Consider the following 19236-nt stretch of genomic DNA (forward strand, 5'->3'; position numbering starts at 1 on the left):
GGCCCTGGAAGGTCCTGGGCTGTGCTGCCGAGGGTACCGTGGTGGATTCTCTGTGGGCCTTACCCTCCCCGGGCCGTAGCTCACGGCAGCACCAGGGGCACGGCAGTTCTGTGGCAAAGCTCCCTGGCTACCATGGGAGGAACTGATCTTGTCTTCCAGTCTCTCCACACCCCGTCTCGTGTCTTTTTCCTACACGGACGTCCTTTCTCTCCTACTAGCCCAGGGATGGTGACTGACCATGGGTCACAGGTGTCACAGGACTGGATTCCCTGGCAAACTCAGGCAGCAAACATTTCTTGGTGCCAGGCATGGAAGGCGCTGTGGGCACAGGTGTTCAGCAATGCTGGAGCCTGTGTTATGTGCCAGACATGGCTCCGGGTACCAGGTTATAGAAACGAACAAAGACAAAGCGCCTGCTCTCTGGACTCTCACATTCCTGGGGAGGCAAGCAATGAGCAGATAACCAAGGTCACGGTCACAACGAGCGAACCCTTCTGCAGAGAACTGAAACAGCAGCGGTGTCAGAGAGAGCCCAGAGGTGGGCGTGTTAGATTCAGCCCACGGAATGAGGTGACATCTCAGCTCCCCGAGTGGCAGAAGCTGCAGCCAGGTGTAGAACAAAGGGCATGGCACTCCAGGCAGGGGGGACAGCCACTGCAAAGCTGTGGGGGAGGGAACGCGCTTGGTCTGCGAGAGGGAGAAGCTGCAGCATGAGTGGCCGTGGAGGGGAGGGAAGCACAAGATGGGGCTGAGGGTGGGCAGAGTCAGGGCCGGGGCACACTTGGGGCCTTTGGTCAGGGGGTTGGGCTTTATGCCAATGAAATGGAGAACCTTCCGGGGATGTTAGGCACGGAGCAAAGTGAGCCAGAGTACATTTTACAAGACCCACCGGCTGGGGTGGGCGTTTGGCATGGCAGTTAAGCACCTGCTTGAGAAAGCTGCATTCCATACTGGAGCTCCCGGATTCCGCTTCCGGCTCTGCTCCCAATTCCCACTTCCTGTTAACGAGAGACAGTAGGTGATGGCTCCAATGTAAGTGGGTCCCTTCCTTCCCTGTGAGAGACCCAGACAGTTCTAGTTTCCTGGGTTTGGCCTGGCCTGGCCCCAGCTACTGGGGGCATTCGCGAAGTGACCCAGTGGGTGGAAGATTCTCTCTCTTTCAAATAAATAAACAATTTTAGAAAACATTAAGAAAGGAAACTCAGTGGCTGCTGTTTGCAGACCCAACTGCAGAGTGCAGTATGGGAGCAAGAAGACCCCTGCAGAGGCGAGAGAAGGGGCATTGAACCACGCGATGCGAGTGGGGAGCAGAAGCCAAAGAGGTAAACACCGTATGGTGGCTGCAGAACATGTGTCAGAAATATAAAGAATGCTCTTGACGCAATAGGAAGACGACTCAGTTCTTCGAATGGATAGAAGATTTTAATGGATTCTTCAACGGCAAAAAACACGCAAACGGAAAAGCACATGAACACCTACTGCCTGTGAGAGTTGTTGGAGACAGGTGCATCACAACCGCAGTTAAGCACCGCTTCCTGCCCACCAGGAGGACGAAAGGGCTGCCCAGGCCGGTGTTGGCGGAGACGGGGAGCGAGTGGACTGGGGCTGAGCTGCTGGCGGCAACGTCAAGTAACGCGACACTGGGAGACAGTTTGGCAGTTTCTTAGAAAGCCAAGCACACATTTAGCTCAATTCTTAAATATTTTTCCAAAATAAGTATGTGTGCAAAGATTCTTAGCAGCTTCATATGCAGTAGCGCCAAATAGGAGTCGATAAGAATGAGCGTCAACAAGAGAATGGTTATAGTTTATAGTAAATGACACCACCTAAAGGAGTTCAACAGAAAAGATGGAATTAAAACGTAAGTTTATTATGATGCTAAAAATGGAAATTCATGCATGGTTTTCTCATCAAATGCATTTTCCTTAAGCTTTCTGAAGATCCCTGATATGCATGGGTGTCAGAATTTTTGTACCAAAATAAAGATATCATTTTATTCTATGTTCTATGACCTTTTTTTCTCTCATCTGTGCACGGGACTCCCCTGGGTTCCAGATTTCAGAGACGTGGCATAAACGCCGCATCCTGTCGCTCCTGCAAAATGAAATAATTGAGCCTGGATGCGTGGAGGACCCTGGAGGGGAGAAGCAGCAGGTGAATGGGGGGCGGGGGGCATGTAAAGGCCTCTGAGTGGCAGGAGCGTCCTGCACGGGCTACACGGAAAGCAGCCTGGACCTGCAGAGGTGCTGAGAGCTCTCAGGGAAGCCCTCTAGCTCTGGCTGAGCCCTGGAACAGGAACTCCTGATGCGCAGGCCACGTCCTCCTGGCCTCAGAGGCCCACAGGCATTTAACGAGTGTGTGTGTGTGTGTGTGTGTGTGTGTGTGTGTGACAGAGGGGCTTTCTGTTGGAGAAGTCCCAAGCAGCGAGGACAGCCCCCATCCCCTCACCCATCTCTGCTCTTTCTCCTTTCCCCATCCCCCCTCTCTCTCCCTTGCTGGTTTGTCCCTGGATGAGGACAGGATGTTTTGCTTGAAGTATGCACACGGCAAGGCGGCTGTCACTCCAGCTTTACGGCCAGAGGACCAAAAACAGGAGGCTCAGGGGACCACAAAGGACTAATGAGCTATGGAACGGAAGAAAGTCAGGAGACAGACCTTATGAAGTTGTTGGTGAGCTCCTGGGCGCACCTCCAAGCTGCGCATGCGTGGGTGCAGTGCGCAGGGACCGGGAACCGTGCTGAAGAGTGAGCTGCCGCCCTGTTCTCCGACAGACCCCGAGAGACTGCACACACAGCACAGTTCTGAGCAGCACTGCAGACGCTTTGAAATGGAACGGACACAAAGAAGATGGAAGCCACGACCCCCAGAGGCTGCTCAGAGTCTGACCCACCGTAGCACAAACATCAGCATTCTCCGTGGTATTCGATACCGGGAGCCTCATGAATTTCAAAATGTCCAAGACACAAAACAAAGTTACAGTCTCGCTGGCCTGTGAGGAAGGATCCAGGAAAACCTCAATTTGCAAGGGAAAAGACATCAAAGGACGCCAATGAGAGATGAGCGGTTGGAATTGAGTAACTAAGGCTTTAAAGCACTCTTGCAGAAATGAGAGTAAATGCTTTTGAAATGAGTGGCAATATAGGAAGGCTCGATAACAACAGCAAAAAATAGGAGTTATAAAGAATAAAAGATAGAAATACTTGAATTTAGAAATGTAAGGACCTAAATTTCAATACTCACTAGATAAAAGTGGAATGGAAATGACAGAGGAAAGACTCACTAAGTGACTTGAAGATAGGCCAATATAAATGATCCTGTCTGAACAACAGTAAGAAAAAGATTAAAAAAAAAAAAAAAACAGAGCAGGGGGATGGTACTGTGGTGTAGTAAGTAAAGCCACTGCCTGCAGTGCCGGCATCCCATATGGGTGCCAGTTCAAGTCCCAGCTGCTCCACTTCACATACAGCTCTCTGCTATGGCCTGGGAAAGCAGTGGAAGATGGCCCAAGTCCTTGGACCCCTACACCTGTGTGGGAGACCTGGAAGAAGCTCCTGGCTCCTGGCTTCAGATGGGTGCAGCTCTGGCCATTGCAGCCATTTGGGGAGTGACCCAGCAGATGAGAGACCTCTTTCTCTGTCTCTTCCTTTCTCTGTCTGTAACTCTGCTTCTCAAATAAATAAATACATCTTTTTTTAAAAAAATGAACAGAGCCTCAGGAGCCAGGGTCCCATGACCAAAGCATTTGTCACTGGAGTTCCAGGAGAGGAGAAAGAGTGTGGTGAGGACAGAAATGCTTAAGGAAATCCCATTGTAAAATTAGGTATTTATTTTTATTGGAAAGGCACAGAGACAGAGATTTGCCATCCACTGGTTCACTCCCCAAACACCTGCAGGGGTGGGCCAGGCCAAAGGCTGGAGCCGGGAACTCAGCCTTGGCGGCCCGTGTGGGTGGAAGCAACCCGACCCCTTGAGCCGTCCGTGGCAGCCCCGCAGAGTGCACACGGGCAGGAAGCTGTATTCAAGCAGGGGCTCGCGCCCAGGCATTGCAGCGCGGGATGCGGGCGTCCCAGGCAGCACCCTAACCACTGCACCGAACACGTAGCCTTCGAAGAATTATTGAGTACATGGAAACTCCTCCCAAATTGGAAAAGAATACACACACGTGTCACCGCCAGAGAAAACGGCGCACGGCGTAGGTGGCCAGTAACAGATGACTTCAGACTCCTCCCAGGGCAGAAGGAGGGGAACTCACTGGTTGAGGTGGAGAAGAGCCACCACCCACAGTCCTCTTGTCAATCTCGGAGCCGGACAGGCGTTCAAGGGAGACCCCCTCGGGTGAAGGGAATCTGAGAATTCCTTGAGAACAGATCTGCTCTAGGGTAATTCCAGAAGACGCTCTCGAGCTGGAGGGGAATCGAGGCCAGCAGTTAACCTGGAGCGTCAGCCGTGGGTAAGGCCTGGGCTAATATAACATTCCATTGTGCTGTTGAGGTCTCAAAGTATATTTGAAAAATATGATTGATAGAAAAATTATCACGTTTGGTGGTGTTTTCAATGTCTGGGCACATGGCAGGAAAGAATACTACCTCTATGGTGGTAAGGTGTTCACGTGACTCCTAAAGTGGTCAAGTGTTGATTCCACGGAGACCACGGGAAACGTAAAATGTATGTTGTAACCCCAGAGCGAGCACCAGAAAGAGAGACAAGGGGAATTATAGCAACACATACAGTGAAAACCACAGTGGATGCATTGAAATGGAATGCTGACCAAAGGGTCAGATAACCCAGAACAAAACCAAGGGAAGCAAACGACAAAATGGTAGACACACACCCAGCCACAGCGGCAGCTACCTTACATGTAAACATTCTGGGGCTGGTATCAGAAAAAATATTAAAAATTCCAAAAAAACCCATCCCTCTACACAAGCAGGGAATAAATGGCAAAACCGAAGCTTGCAGCAACCAGGCAGAGGCTCACTCAAGACAAAAAAGCCGGTGCATCTCCGCAGGAAAGCTGTGTGGGGTCACCCTTCCCCCAGCCTGGCGACAGCCTTGAAACCCACAGCATGGGTTCCTGGTAGAGGGGCTAAGACCAGAGGGACCCCCCAGACAGACCCCCAGGAAGTCAGAAATGAGTTTATGTGTGTGTGACAAGGGCCTAAGGAATTGACATCTACGGAGGCCCAGTATCTGCATTTCAAAGTCATCCTATAACCTGCCAGGTGCAGCCCAGTATCTGCACTTCAGAGTCCCACCCGGATCCTGATGACCTTCCAGGGGGTCCTTCTACCTGGCCTGATAAACATCCTTCCTCTAAGGCGGGCACCCTAGAGAGAAGCTCCCCTTGGCCCAACAACTTCAGAGGAAAAACTCAGGAATTTTTCGTATTTACACCCAACAAGTCCTTTGTTTGGGAGGAGAAGGAGAGGGGGAGAGAAAAGGTGGGAATGCAAGACCCATCCCCTTAAAAACCCGGGCCACATGTGAACTGCGCACTCTCTCTCAGGTCCTGTCTGGAGAGGTGCCCATCCGAACTTACGGATGTCCCTACCCTAATAAACTTGCTACGTTGCTTTCCCCTGCTCTCTGTCTCATGCCTGAATTCTTTCTTGTTCGAAGACAAGGACCCTTTGCTTCTCCGGTTGTTGTACCCAAAAACATCCAATTCCCACCAGTTAAGACCACCAGGAGCCGAGGCTGATGCAAACCTAAGAGTTTTATTTCAAACTCGAGTTTGGTCTGGCACCAGGCACAGCTGGGCTGGGTCGGCGGCCCCTACAGTAAGGTCGTTAGGGTTTTTATACAGTTGAACAAACAAGTTGGCTATACAGCATCTGATAGGCTGATACTTTAAATGTATACTTGTCGCTTTATGACTGGCTAAAGTTTAGGGTCCGAGCTGCTAGGGTGTATGTGCCAAACTGCAGGGTCTCGAGTGCTACAATCACCGTAACTGAAAGACACCTGGAACTTTGCGTAGTTCCCTCTGTTAATTGGCTGTTGCTAGGAGAGTTTATCACAACGGGAGTTTTATTTTCTTTTTCAGGAGTTTTTGGCATAGGGTTCAGGGCCCGGTCAGGCCCGAGTTACAAGTCTAAAATAGCTGTGCTTGATCCAGGCTCAGGTCTCTCAGGGTAACAGCGGGAGCTAGTTTTACACTTTCGTGCAGGTGTACAGACGGGTGGATAGAAAGGTAGAGCGATAGAGCAGCAGACACAGTGGTAAATATCACGCAGGTAATACTTCTGATATTGAGGAAAACAACTCCGGGTCGGTAAACTGCAGTCTTTTTGTCTTTATTGTATTTTTAAAAATTCATCTGAAAAGTCGAGAAAGAGCGACAGACGGAGAAATAACGCCTTCCAGCCACCGGTTCACTCCCCAAATGCCAGCAGCGGCCAAGGCTGGGCCAGGACGGAGCCAGGAGCTCCCGGTGGGACTCCCACGGGCGTGGCGGGCCCAGCACCTGCGCCACCGGCGCGCTGGGCACAGGTGAGCAGGAGGCGGGGTCAGAAGAGGCGCGGGAATTCAAACCCACAGGCTCAGGTGTGGGATGCGGGGTCTCCGCTCTGTGGGTCTTCGAGGCGCGCCCCTTTCCTCCGCACCCACACCGGGGCCGAGAGGGAGCTGCGGTTCCCTTCCTGGCCCGGTGTTCTGACAATCGGGTCGGGACTGAAGCTGGGGCGGCGGTGGTCCGGTGCGCCCGGCGGGTGACACCAGTGCCTCCCGCTGCCTCGCGTCCGACCGGCCCGGGGTCTGTCGCCGCCGGGGCCTGCGAGTGAGAACGCGCGGTGCGCTGCCTCTGCTCAGCTCTACCCGTTCTTGCGTTTGGCCCCAGCTTTGCGGGTCGTCTCCGACTCCCGTGCCTGCCCTGGCCAAAGTCCTAGGGTGAGGAGCTGGGGGCCCGAGAAGGGCGTAAGGCTCCACAAGGGGGCACTCTGGTCCCTCCACGCCTTCCAGGGTCTGGATCCCTCCCGCCCGCCCTCTCTCCTAGGCGGGGGCCGTTTCCCAGCGGTTCCAGGCTCGGTTCCTTCTATACCCCGTACGCCCCGTGGGTGGGCTGTTGGGGGCAGTTCTGGGGGCCCCTTGGAGGTGGGGACCGCAGGGCCTGAGCAGTACCACCCGTTGGCCACCAGAGGGCGTTCCCGTCCAGGGACAAGACCCCGAGCTTGGCCGCCCTCTGTCCAGGCCTTGTTTGCTTTCTGATACGTCTTAAAGCTCCTTAAACACTCAGAACCGCCGTGCGCGGGTGCAGAAATAGAAAGCCTCGCGTCCGGTCCCCGAAACCTCCGGCAGGAAACCTGGGGTGAAATTCCTGGGCCGGCCACTAGAGGGAGGCGCGGAGCCGAGAGCTTGGGTTACAGGTGCAGCTCTATGTGGGCAATAAAGCGGCAGTGGGCGAGGAGGCGCACGGCGGTGGGAGTGCTAGCCAGGCGACCCCCGCCGGACGTCAGAGGCCTCCGGCGCACAGGGACACCAGCGCCCAGTATGAGGTTGGCTGGCTCAGGACATCTGGGAGGGCGGCCAGCCCACCAGTGTGGACGGGCAATCAACAGTAAGGGCCAGTGGCTGTCCGGGTGCGGGACAGGGTCAGATCTACTCACGGCACAAGGCAGGACCCCACGGCGGAGGTCTGCGCACCCTCGACCCCGCCTAGAGCCTGAGCACCCAGCTGAGACGGTCCGTGGCCATGAGGCAGCGACTGGGGAGGAGGAGCCGGGGCAGCGTGCGGAGCACGTGGACTGCAAGTGGCCAGGGAAAGCTTTTACGTCCGGAAGTGGAATTCGGGTCTGGATCCTGAGGAGGGAGGAGCTGTGCGGGGATGGGAGCGGAGGAGAGAGACCCAGTGTCAATCAGGCGGGGCCCGCCTCGCTCTCCAGTCCACCGGCCCACCAGCCCGCCCATCCGCCCCTGGCCACCAAGGCAGAGCAACGCATCCTCCCTGCTGCCCCACCTCCTCTGCTTCTGCACAACAGAGATCTTACTGATTTATTTTAAAGATTTATTTATTTTAGAGCGCCCTCGAGAGAAAGGTATCTTTTCTTTTTTATAGAGAGTTTATTTATTTATTTGAGAGAAAGAGGTCTTCCATCCGCTGGTTCACTCCCAAATGGCCACAGCAGCTGGAGCTGAGCCAATCCGAAGCCAGGAGCCAGGAGCTTCCTCCGGGTCTCCCACGTGGGTGCAGGGACCCAAGCACTTGGGCCATCTTCTACTGCTTTCCCAGGCCACAGCAGAGAGCTGGATCGGAAGAGGAGCAGCTGGGACTTGAACTGGTGCCCATATGGGATGCTGGCACTGCAGCCAGAGGCATTGACCCATACACCCCAGCACTGGCCCAGAAAGAGATCTTCATCTGCTGGTTTGCTCCCCAAGTGGTCACAACAGCCAGAAGCCTGGAACTCCGTGCAGGTCTCCCAGGTGCATGACAGGGACCCAAGCTCTGGGACCACCTCCACTGCTTTCCCTGGCACATTAGCAGGGAGCTGGATCGGAAGTGGAGCAGCTGATTTGGGTTGGCAGTGTTGCAGGCGGGAGCCTGGCTGGCTGTGCCACGATGCCAGCCCAAAGCTGGAGATCTCTGAGGGATGCGTGTCAAGCAATGCCCCGGCCTCTGCCTTAACCCTCAGTGACCCCACTTGTGGAATGTGCGTGGAGTCCTTTCTGTGGCACCGCCTCCCCCTTCCGGGCAAGGCCCCTCACTTACGTGCCCGGCAGGCTCTGTCCTGCTCTTCCTCGCCCACACCGTGTTTGTTCCCACCACGGGATGTGCCAGTGGCCCCCGTCTCGTTAGCGGGCTCCTCCCCCTGGGCCAGCCAGCCCTCTCCATCACTGGCTGTGGCAGAGGCCTTCCCTGACACACAAAGCCCCCTCACTCTGTGATCTTCCCCCTCCCCTGTGACACAAGCACCTGGGGGCAGGGCCTTGCCTGTCATCTTAGTACTTGCACCGAACAGTGCTCAGTGAATACTTGGAGGGAGAACAAAGCTTTCATGGAGTCTTCCAGTATGTTGGATTATGGCTTCCAGTTGATAGAGGGGACCCTGAATCCTAGAAAGTTTCGGTCACTTGCCCAGTACGTAGGCAATAGAGGCACAGTGTAAACTGTGGGCAGCCCCGTTTGAGGTCGAGTGCCTTGGCACGGGGTTATTTTACCTCTCGCTTTGCCGTTCTTTGCTTGGCTTTCAAGGTGTGTCTGTCGTGTTTGCTCTTCTGACCTCCTGCCCTGGAGAAGGGCTGTGTGTCTTGCTCCCTGCTGTGCCACTGAGCAGCCCCACACCTCAGGCCACGGCACCTGCTGGGAGGCAGCTTCTCCCTGTTGCCTGCAGGCCCCTTGGGGCCGGTGTGTGTCCTGCCGGGGCCTGGCTTCCTTGCCGACCGTAGCTGAGAGGCCAGCCTGCCTGGTGGACTCCCAGTGTATTGGAGGGACTCTCCCAGCTTCCAGGGTTACTTTTGGTCAGCGCCCTTTTTAGCTCCTGAGAAACAGGAAGTGTGGTGGGGCTTACAGAGGGTGATGAGAGTCTCTGGTCTGTGCATGGAGAGCTGGGGTTCCTGTTTGCTCCAAGTCTAAGGCATCACTTTTCCCCTCCGCGCCAGTGGCCCAGGGTGGTGGGGAAAAGGCACTTCAGGGAAAGCGGAAGAGCTAGGGATTGGTCCTGAACGATGACGATTACGAAGCAGATCACGCGTAGAAAGGTGTGCCCCACGTATGTGCCCCTCCGCATGCACACCCCCCCCCCCAGCAGGCGCAGCTCTCCCCTTGTTTCAGTCCCCTCTCTGCCGCTCTTGACAGTTTCATCACCTACAAGCATATAAAATCCTGAAATTCTATGTGATTTCATTGTGCCTATTTTTGCAACTCTTACCAATGGAATCGCGTTGGATATCTTCATGTAAGACTTGCTCTGACCACGCAACAAAATGCTTTCAGATTCATCCAAGTCGACACATAACTGCGCTTCACTCATTTGCTGTACTGCTGTATTCACCTGAATGAGTGAATCAGACTTCATTTATCCATTTTACTACTGACGCCCCCCCCCCCCAACTTTAGTTGTTGAGAATAATGCTGCAAAAAACATGTTAGATAAGCTGGGGAGATCCGAGGAAGCTGTGCACTTAGTGTCTGGGATGGAGGCCCCACACTGACTGACCTAAGATGTTAAGAATACAAGAACTTGCCTGTGCAGTCCCTGGGACCTGCCGGTATTATCTTGACAGCTTTTCTGTAAATCTAAAATGACAATTCCATTTAAAAAAAAATGCTATGGTGAATATATTGGTTTCTCTCTCCTGATGTTCCTGGGGCAGGATTTCTGTGGCGTATGCTGTAGATTCAAACTCTGGCTCCTAGGGCACACGTGCCTTCGATTTTTACCAGGAACTGCATTTCAAAAGTACCGTTTCCTCTTCGGCAGACAAGTGCATAAGAATTCCTTTTACTTCACATCCTGGGCAAGACCTGTAATGTCTGACTGTTTTAATTTCTGTCTGTAGTGGGTGTGAAGTGTTATCTCACTGTGGTTGGATTTTGCATTTCCTGACTACTAACAAGGTTGCACATCTCTTTATTGGCCATTTGTGTTTCCTGTTCTGAGAAATGCTTATTCATGTCATTTACCTTTTTTTCTTTTTTTGGGGGGTGTGGGTTATTTATCTTTTTCTTATTAATTTAGTAGACTTCAGTGGATATAGATATTACGTGTATATATATGTCACTGGAGGAAAGGCCGTGGCCAGGAGGTGGGTAAACAGACTCGCTTACAAACCAAGGGAGTCCAAATGGACTGCTCAGCCCTCTGCTCTCTGCTGAGCCGTCCGCCTGGCTGGCTCAGGTGTATTCCCTCCATTCAACCATGTAAACTCGCTCTCCCCCAGTCCGAGCTACTGGGTGCTCTCTCTCTCTGTCCCTTCCATTCTGATGGATGCCCTATCCCGAATAAAGCCTTATCACTCCACTCTCTATCTCAAGATACAAGAACCCCAAGGTTTCCATGGCCTTCCCTCCGGTAACATTTCGTTTGTTAAAGAAACACTCTTCAGGGCGGTACTGTGGCATAGTAGGTTAAGCTGCTCGATGGCCTTTCATATGGGTGCCCACGCATACACAATACAGAACCATGGCGTTCAAGTGTCACTAACACCCAGGCTGAGATATCCTGGAGGTAGAGAGATAGAGCAACAAGAAACCAACAATAAAGAAAACAAAATACGATCCTGGGGTGGGCACAGCCAGCGAGAAATGAACGGAACTCTCAGATTGGGTTTGAGTCCTGGTTGCTCCACTTCTGACCCAGCTTCCTGCTCATGACCTGGGAAAGCAGTAGAAGATGGCCTACATGCTGGGGCCCCTGCACCCACGTGGGAGATCCGGAAGAAGCTCCTGGCTCCTGGCTTCAGATTGGCCCCGCTCTGGCCATTGCAGCTATTTGGGGATTGAAATAGCAGATGAAAGTCTGTCTCCCTCTTGTAACTCTGCCTCTCAAATAAATAAATCTTTTAGAAGAAACACTCCTCAAGTTACCCAATCTGAGAGTTCCGTTCATTTCCCTCTGGCTGTGCCCACCCCAGGATCATATTTTGTTTTCTTTATTGGTGGTTCCTTGTTGCTCTCTCTCTCTACCTGCAGGATGTCTCAGCCTGGGCGTTACTGACACTTGAACGTGATGGTTCTGTATTGTGTATGCGTGGGGTCGTTCCCTTCCTGACACTGTCCTCTGATTCTGGTAGAAGTTAGCTGGATGAAATGCATTGGGAAATATTCCATCTTGTTTCTTTTCTGTACGTTTGTGCCTGTCTGGAGTTCTATATCTTTGAAAGTTTAGGAGGGCTCACCTGTAAAACTATCTGGACTTGGTGTGTTCTTTGAGGGAATATTAGAAAGGATGGATTCCACTGTTTTTTAAGGGGCACAGCACTTGGGCCATCCCCGTATGGGATGCTGGCACTGCAGGCGGCAGCTTAACCTGCTGCGCCACAGTGCTGGCCCTGATTCTGTTTCTTGCATGACTGTGGATCCATTCAGATCTTCTGTGTCTTCTTGCATCAACTGTGGAAATTTGTATTTGTACTGGACACGTATTTGTGGCCTACTCAGGTTGTCTCCACTGCCTGCCTCCTGTGTGTCTCCACTGCATGTCTTCACCGCCTCCCCACGCCACATCTCACTTGCAGGTGCAAAGGAAATGCCCCACCGCTGAGAGCAGGTTCTAGGTTGCTGCTGCTGCTGCTACAGTTCAGAAGCACGGCAAAACAAGCCCTACGGAGTGAACCATGACCCACCCCTGGGATGCAGGAGAGGAAGGCAGCCTGGATCTGTGCGATCCCCTCCTTTTTTTTTTTTTTTTTTTTTTTTACAGGCAGAGTAGACAGTGCGAGAGAGAGAAAGGTCTTCCTTTTCTGTTGGTTCACCCCCAAATGGCCGCTACTGCCAGCGTGCTGTGCCAGTCCGAAGCCAGGAGCCAGGTGCCTCCTCCTGGTCTCCTGTGGGGTGCAGGGCCCAAGCACTTGGGCCATCCTCCACTGCACTCCTGGGCCACAGCAGAGAGCTGGCCTGGAAGAGGGGCAACCAGGACAGAATCCGGCGCCCCGACCGGGACTAGAACCCAGTGTGCCAGCGCCGCAGGTGGAAAATTAGCCTAGTGAGCCACGGCGCCAGCCGCAATCCCCTCCTTTAGCCTTTCTCCGCACTGTTTCTAAGTCTGCTCTGCTTTTGCAACCCTCTGGAGGAATCCCGTGGGCCAGGCAAACCTCCCTGCTGCGGGATACGCTGTCTCTCCGCTCCTCCCCGGGAAGCTCTGGCCAGTGTGGTCATACGTCAACCACACTGTTTCCCGTCTTTGCTCGCCTCCTTGCCTTTTCTTTCTCAGTCTCGCCAGCCTCGGCACTCACTCCCGAGTGAAACGCAGCACACGGATCCTTGCCTCAGGCTCAGCTTTCTGAGGCCTGAGCTGCGCCAACCGGTACCAGATGTCACTTTAGATAAAAATCCCTTGGAATTTTGAAGTTGCAATGTTCACCTCTGAAATAACAGGCATCTGTTCCTAAGAATAAGTAAGTTGGCAGTAACTTCTGGAATGCAGTGATTTTTTTTTTCAATTTTTAAGCTTTTCATTCTGTTTAATTTGGATGCAGGGCAGGCGGAGAGAACGGCAATGGAGAATCAGTGGCTGAGAGGCACAGGGGCAATGTTCATCACTTCCCACAGCAGTGGAGTCCTCACCAAAGAGAGGAATAGGCTCGGGGCAATCGAATTCCAGCTTCATGTGTGTTCTGAATGCTATGGGGCCTCAGGGAGATGCTTCATGTCTTACAGCCACGGGACAGGTGAGCTGAAACGAGGCTCAGGGGTTGGTTATTTGTGGGGCTTTGCAGCGCTTCACAGGAGAAGAGTTGTGTACCTTCTATGTCTTTTTTAAAAGATTTGTTGATGCAGTCAGTGGTGTGGCACTGTGGGTTAAGCTGCCACCTACAATGCTGGTGTCCCATATAGGCGCTGGTTTGAGACTCTGCTGCTCCATTTCTGATTCTGCTCCCTGCTAATGTGCCTGGGAAAGCAGCAGAAGATGGCCTAAGTGGTTGGGCCCCGGCACACACGTGGGAGACCTGGAAGAAGCTGCTGGCTCCTGGCTTCAGCCTGGACCAGCCCTGGCCGTGGTGGCCATTTGGGGAGTGAACCAGCACATGGAAGCTCTCGCTCTCCCTCTCTGTAACTCTGCCTTTCAAAATCTTTAAAAAGAGACTGGAGTTAAAAAAAAAAAAAAGATTTGTTTATTTATTGGAAAGGCAGAGTGATAGAGACAGAAAAAGATCTTCCATCTGCTGGTCTATTCCTTAAAATGGCCGCAACAGCCGGGGCTGGGCCAGGCTGAAATCAGGAGCCGGGAGTGCCATCCGCATCTTCCACAGTTATGGCAGGAACCCAAGCACTTGGGCCATCCTCTCCTGCTTTTCCAGGGAGCTGCTGGGAATGGAATGGGCGCTTCTAAGGGATGCTGGTGGTTCAGGCAGAAGCCTAGCTTCAGTACCACCATGCTGGCTCCTGGCGTTCTTCTATGCCAAAGTCAGAGCCCTTATCAGGAAAGAGTGGGAGCAGGAGACCTGCGATGGGAACATTTCAGCAGGCAAAGCAGAGACTCGGATTCTCCCAAGCGCTTTCAGTGGGCAGAAGCTGCCCATCCCCTCGCCGCCGCGCAGGCAGGATTCCTGTTTCACTTGCACCATGCAGAATCACTGTTGCACTTGCAGCGTGTGCTTTACAAGGTGATGCTTCCTGGACACTCCCCCTTGCCTCTAGAGCATCCATCTGAGTCAGATCAAGAACGACTGGTGTTAATTCAGGGCCAATCAGGAGACAAGAAGCTACCCCAGTTATTCTAACAGAGGGAACCGGATACAGGGAAGCGCTGACCTGGTACTGGAAAGCTGCGCAGGTCTAGAGGGAACAGTAAGGTCTTCTGGAGGTGGCAACCGTGGGACGCAGCAACTGCGGCTGGGAAGCGAAGGGAAAGTTTCGAACTGTTAAAACCTACACACGAGCCGGCGCCGTGGCTCAATAGGCTAATCCTCCACCTTGCGGCGCCGGCACACCGGGTTCTAGTCCCGGTTGGGGCGCCGGATTCTGTCCCGGTTGCCCCTCTTCCAGGCCAGCTCTCTGCTATGGCCAGGGAGTGCAGTGGAGGATGGCCCAGGTGCTTGGGCCCTGCACCCCATGGGAGACCAGGAAAAAGCACCTGGCTCCTGGCTCCTGCCAGGATCAGCGCGGTGCGCCGGCTGCAGCGGCGGCCATTGGAGGGTGAACCAACGGCAAAGGAAGACCTTTCTCTCTGTCTCTCTCTCTCACTGTCCACTCTGCCTGTCAAAAAAAAAAAAAAAAAAAAAAAAAAAAAAAAACCCTACACACGTGGGCTGGCACCGCGGCTCACTAGGCTAATCCTCCGCCTGCGGCGCCGGCACACCAGGTCTAGTCCTGGTTGGGGCACCGGGTACTAGTCCCGGTTGCCCCTCTTCCAGGCCAGCTCTCTGCTGTGGCCCGGCAAGGCAGTGGAGGATGGCCCAAGTGCTTGGGACCTGCACCCCATGGGAGACCAGGAGGAAGCACCCGGCTCCTAGCTCTGAATCAGCGCAGCGTTGGCCGTAGTGGCCATTAGGGGAGTGAACCAAGGAAAGAAAGACCTTTCTCTCTCTCTCTATCACTGTCTATAACTCTCTGTCTCATTGTCTAACTCTGCCTGGCAAAAACAAACAAACAAACAAAAAACACAACAACCTACACACATGGAGAGGGGGCTTTGTGGGTTGTGGGCCCAATGCTCAAATGGGGCAGGGTCGTGATTGTTGGCTCCTGCCGTGTCTCAGAACCCACATTGCTGAGGCTGGTTCTATGAATGGTGGGAAAACTGCAGATGGTGGTCGCTGGAATGATCTACTGGCTGATGTGAAAACAGGGACCAAGCTGCATAGGACAGGATGGGAATAACACACAGAGGCAAGGAAGCAGAAGCCCCGGGGAGGGAACAGGTGCCGTCTTCCTCCTGCAGCCCCCCAGTCCCGCATCCCCACTCACAGATCCTGACAGCGACTGAGCTGCAGACGCTGAGGATCCGAGCTGGGGAAATTGAGCCAAGGAGGACTTGGGTTGTATAAACCTTGCTCCAGCAGAGTCCGGAGAGCAGGGGCGACACGGAGCGACAGCAGCTGCACAGCTCTCCCCAGGTCAGGGACACGGGAGGTCTGCAGGGGTTCCCACGTGTGCACCCTTGGGCTCTGGGAGGGAATGGATCTTGAGGCAGTGGCTCCAGAAGTGGGGAGCTGAATGGGATTCAGTTCGTCAGTATGGGGGCTCTGACTGTCACTCAGGATTCCACATTTTTGCAATAATACCAGAGCTGGTCTGAATGTTGGCTGGAACTGAAGCCTGACCCGAGTAGGCATACAGGACGTGAATTGGAGATGGCAGAACTCCTTCTGTAGTGTTCAAGAAAAAGAGGGCCAGGGCTCGGAGCAGGAGGAGCACCGACGTGGCTTAGTCGTGTCTGACTTGAGAACTCACCGTCTGGCTTCCTTCCTGGAGGGCTCGGAGTACACTCCGTACTAGCAAAGGGAAACCAGAACCCTTGTGTGGGGTCGTGGTGTCAGCTGGGTTGGAGTCGGGGGAGTGCCGCTGATGCAGGCTCGCTAGTATCAGTGAGTGAGGTGGGGTCCCAGGGTGGGAGTGCTTCAGCATCACGGGCTGGGTAGACAAAATATCTACAGGGGCAGTAGGGCCACAGGGACAGTCAAGGTACTTGACCTTGGGCGTTCAGGTAGTTAACAGGTTAGAGTGCTCCTAGAGGCAAGAGAACTGGAGAGTCTACCAGTGTGGCTGACATCAGCCATCACAGTGACAAGCCAGGCCCTCCATCTTCTCCCTAGATCCAAGGCAGTTCATAAACCCAGCATCCATCAATTGAAGGGAGCTCCATACAGACCCACGGCATGAACACGCAGCAGACTTTTCTCAGGCCTCTACCAGGGAGGCCTTCATCAGAGTAACTACGCAGTGGTAAAGGAAAATTCTTGGATTTTTTTTTTTTCAAGGACTGTTAGATATGAGGTCTTTGCTAACCCTGACACCAGCGAACCCTCAGTGCCACCAAGATTCTCTGGTTAGAATGGGACGTACATCGGACAGGTGATGAATGGGGCTTTGGCTTGAGTCTGTGACCGTTTCTCCAGTTGTTTGCTGTATGGATGCAGTGAACATCCTTAACACCTGTGAGAACCTTCCCATGGTTCCCTGGCCCAGGAAGAAAAGGGCAGGTGGAAGGCTTTGAAGTGTTTCCCGCCCTGATCAAAATGGTAAATTGCAGGCCCTACTGCACTCCGGGCTGAACTGAGGGAGTTATCGGCACCACAGAAGCCTTGAAGCGTGCAGGAGGAGTGGTCCCTATCACCCTCCCCTCCAGGTGACTGTCTGGCTTCTGCAAACACCAGGACGGTTGCAATTCAGGGTTTGGCAAAGCAGCGTGCAATAGATTAGCCCCCAGGCTAGCAACAGCCAGGACAGCTGCTCACAGGGCTCCTAAAAATCTGTGTGAAAGAACCAGAGAGGGAATGTGCCAATGGATTCCGAAGGCCCCGAGGAAGAGGGAAGCTTAGAAGCTTCATTCTTGTCTGGAGGCCTTTGCTGATTAGTAAGCAGTGTGGTGTGAGGTCTGGAAGCTGAAGAGTGGAGAAGCTGAAACCAAAGTTGTGGTTAGGAGGCTCAGAGGGTAAAAGCAGAGTCTCAGGCAGGCTCCAGGGGCTGAAGCGTCAAAAACTGGAATTCAGGGCTCAGCCAGCAGAAGGAGTTGCTGTAAACACTTCCAGGCTTTCTGCTGAGACTGCTCAAGGGTTACAGCCTAAGGATAAGGGCTAACCCTAAATACAACAATGTTTTAGTATCAAAACTCGGCTCCCAATCAGCTATATCTCAGACTAAATTAAGATGATGTCTCCCCACCCTTACCACTTGGTGGAAGCTGAGTAAATAATTTCCGGAGGATGATAGCATCATCCTGTATATAACACCAACTGTATACTTTAAAAAATATACATATTGATTGATTTGAAAGGCAGAGTGAGTGACATCTCCCTGCTGGAAACTGTCAGCAGGGCTGGCTGGACTGGATTTGGGGAATTTGCTCTTTGAAAAGCCACGCAGGAAGTTCAGTGGTGAGGGATGAATTCTTCCCCCACGTGGAAGTGATCAAGTCAGATGAGCCCCATGCCAGTGCCTGCTCAGCTTTCAGAGGCGCCAGAGCCATTTCCTCCAGCTCTGGTTGCTGAGTCTGTGGTGCGCAGCTGCATGGGGCTGGTCTCATGGGCTTGTCTTGTCGAGGAGTAAATCCTGTATTATACTGAGAGGAAGATGTGGGCCATCCCCAGGCTCTGAGCACTGATCGCCCTGGCAGAGGCAGCTGATCACATGGAAATGTTTGGCTTCCGTGCTTTTTACAAGGTGTTTGCAGGAAGATTGCCCGGCCAGCACCTGCCCAGGTTGCCTGAGTGTGTATGGGATATCACTTGTTGCTTGCTTGGGCTGGCTGAGATGTGGGGGATGACATGAGTGTGGTCCAGTTTTTTGGGGATGCGCTATCAGCATGCTGGCCACAGTCCTGAGCATTTTGCATTCAAGGCATTGATTACATTGACTCTCACTGGCAGGGTCTTCTCTCAAGGAGAGAAAGTTCTCTTGGCTCTCGCTAACAACCACAGCACAAGCACAGAGCTACATAGATACAGGTGCAGCAACTGTGAGTGAACTACATCGAGTCCCCCTTTCTTCTGCAGGGCAAGCTTTGTGGACCTGGATTAAGCTCTTCAAACTCACTGGGTCAAGTGAGCAGGTTCCAAGAAAGCAGATCTCATGATCTAATGAGCTGACAGACAAGGTCAAAACGAAAGAAACGTGCCTCTGCCTCCTCTGACCCACCGTGCAATGAGAAGACAAGCAACAAAGGTAGACTACTATAAAGAAGTACACTCACCCTTTCTCTCTGTCTCTCTCTCTCTCACTGTCCACTCTGCCTGTCAAAAAAAAAAAAAAAAAAAAAAAAAAAAAAAAAAAAAAGGCCGGCGCTGCGGCTCAACAGGCTAATCCTCCACCTAGAGGCGCCAGAACACCGAGTTCTAGTCCTGGTCAGGGCGCCGGATTCTGTCCTGGTTGCCCCTCTTCCAGGCCAGCTCTCTGCTGTGGCCAGGGAGTGCAGTGGAGGATGGCCCAAGTGCTTGGGCCCTGCACCCCATGGGAGACCAGGAGAAGCACCTGGCTCCTGGCTTTGGATCAGCGTGGTGCGCTGGCCTCAGCGCGCCAGCCGCGGCGGCCATTGGAGGGTGAACCAACGGCAAAGGAAGACCTTTCTCTCTCTCTCTCTCTCTCTCTCTCTCTCTCTCTCACTGTCCACTCTGCCTGTCCAAAAAAAAAAAAAAAAAAAAAAAAAAGAAGTACACTCTGTCTGACTCCACCCTGCTCTTCTTCTTTCTCCTTCTTGCAATCTGAGGGTATCATGAAATGTACTGAGGGCCACAGACAGCTGGCTTGGCTGTGCTGGTCAGACATTGTACCTACGCCACTGAATTCTTAAGGCTATGGCACTGAGACCTCCTCAGAAATTGTGGGAGGTCTGAAACGAGAAAAATCAGGGTTTGAATCCCGGCTGTATCAAATATCAGCTGTGTGCTGTTGGCCGTCAATTAAAACTCTCTGAGCTTTGA

At 53.0% G+C, this 19236-nt stretch overlaps 1 long non-coding RNA gene across 1 annotated transcript in view; it reads left to right on the forward strand.

The window, feature by feature from the left end:
- Positions 1-18957, forward strand: part of LOC103347986 (uncharacterized) — a 113268-nt gene extending 94311 nt beyond the window's left edge. Inside the window, exons 5-7 of the long non-coding RNA XR_011389723.1 lie at positions 6328-6492; positions 13135-13326; positions 18313-18957. This is a non-coding gene — a long non-coding RNA (uncharacterized lncRNA). The remainder of the gene's footprint in view (positions 1-6327; positions 6493-13134; positions 13327-18312) is intronic.
- Positions 18958-19236: the final 279 nt, after the last annotated feature.

Source organism: Oryctolagus cuniculus, chromosome 6, assembly GCF_964237555.1.
Source record: "Oryctolagus cuniculus chromosome 6, mOryCun1.1, whole genome shotgun sequence".
In the NCBI taxonomy this organism is placed as follows: Eukaryota; Metazoa; Chordata; class Mammalia; order Lagomorpha; family Leporidae; genus Oryctolagus; species Oryctolagus cuniculus.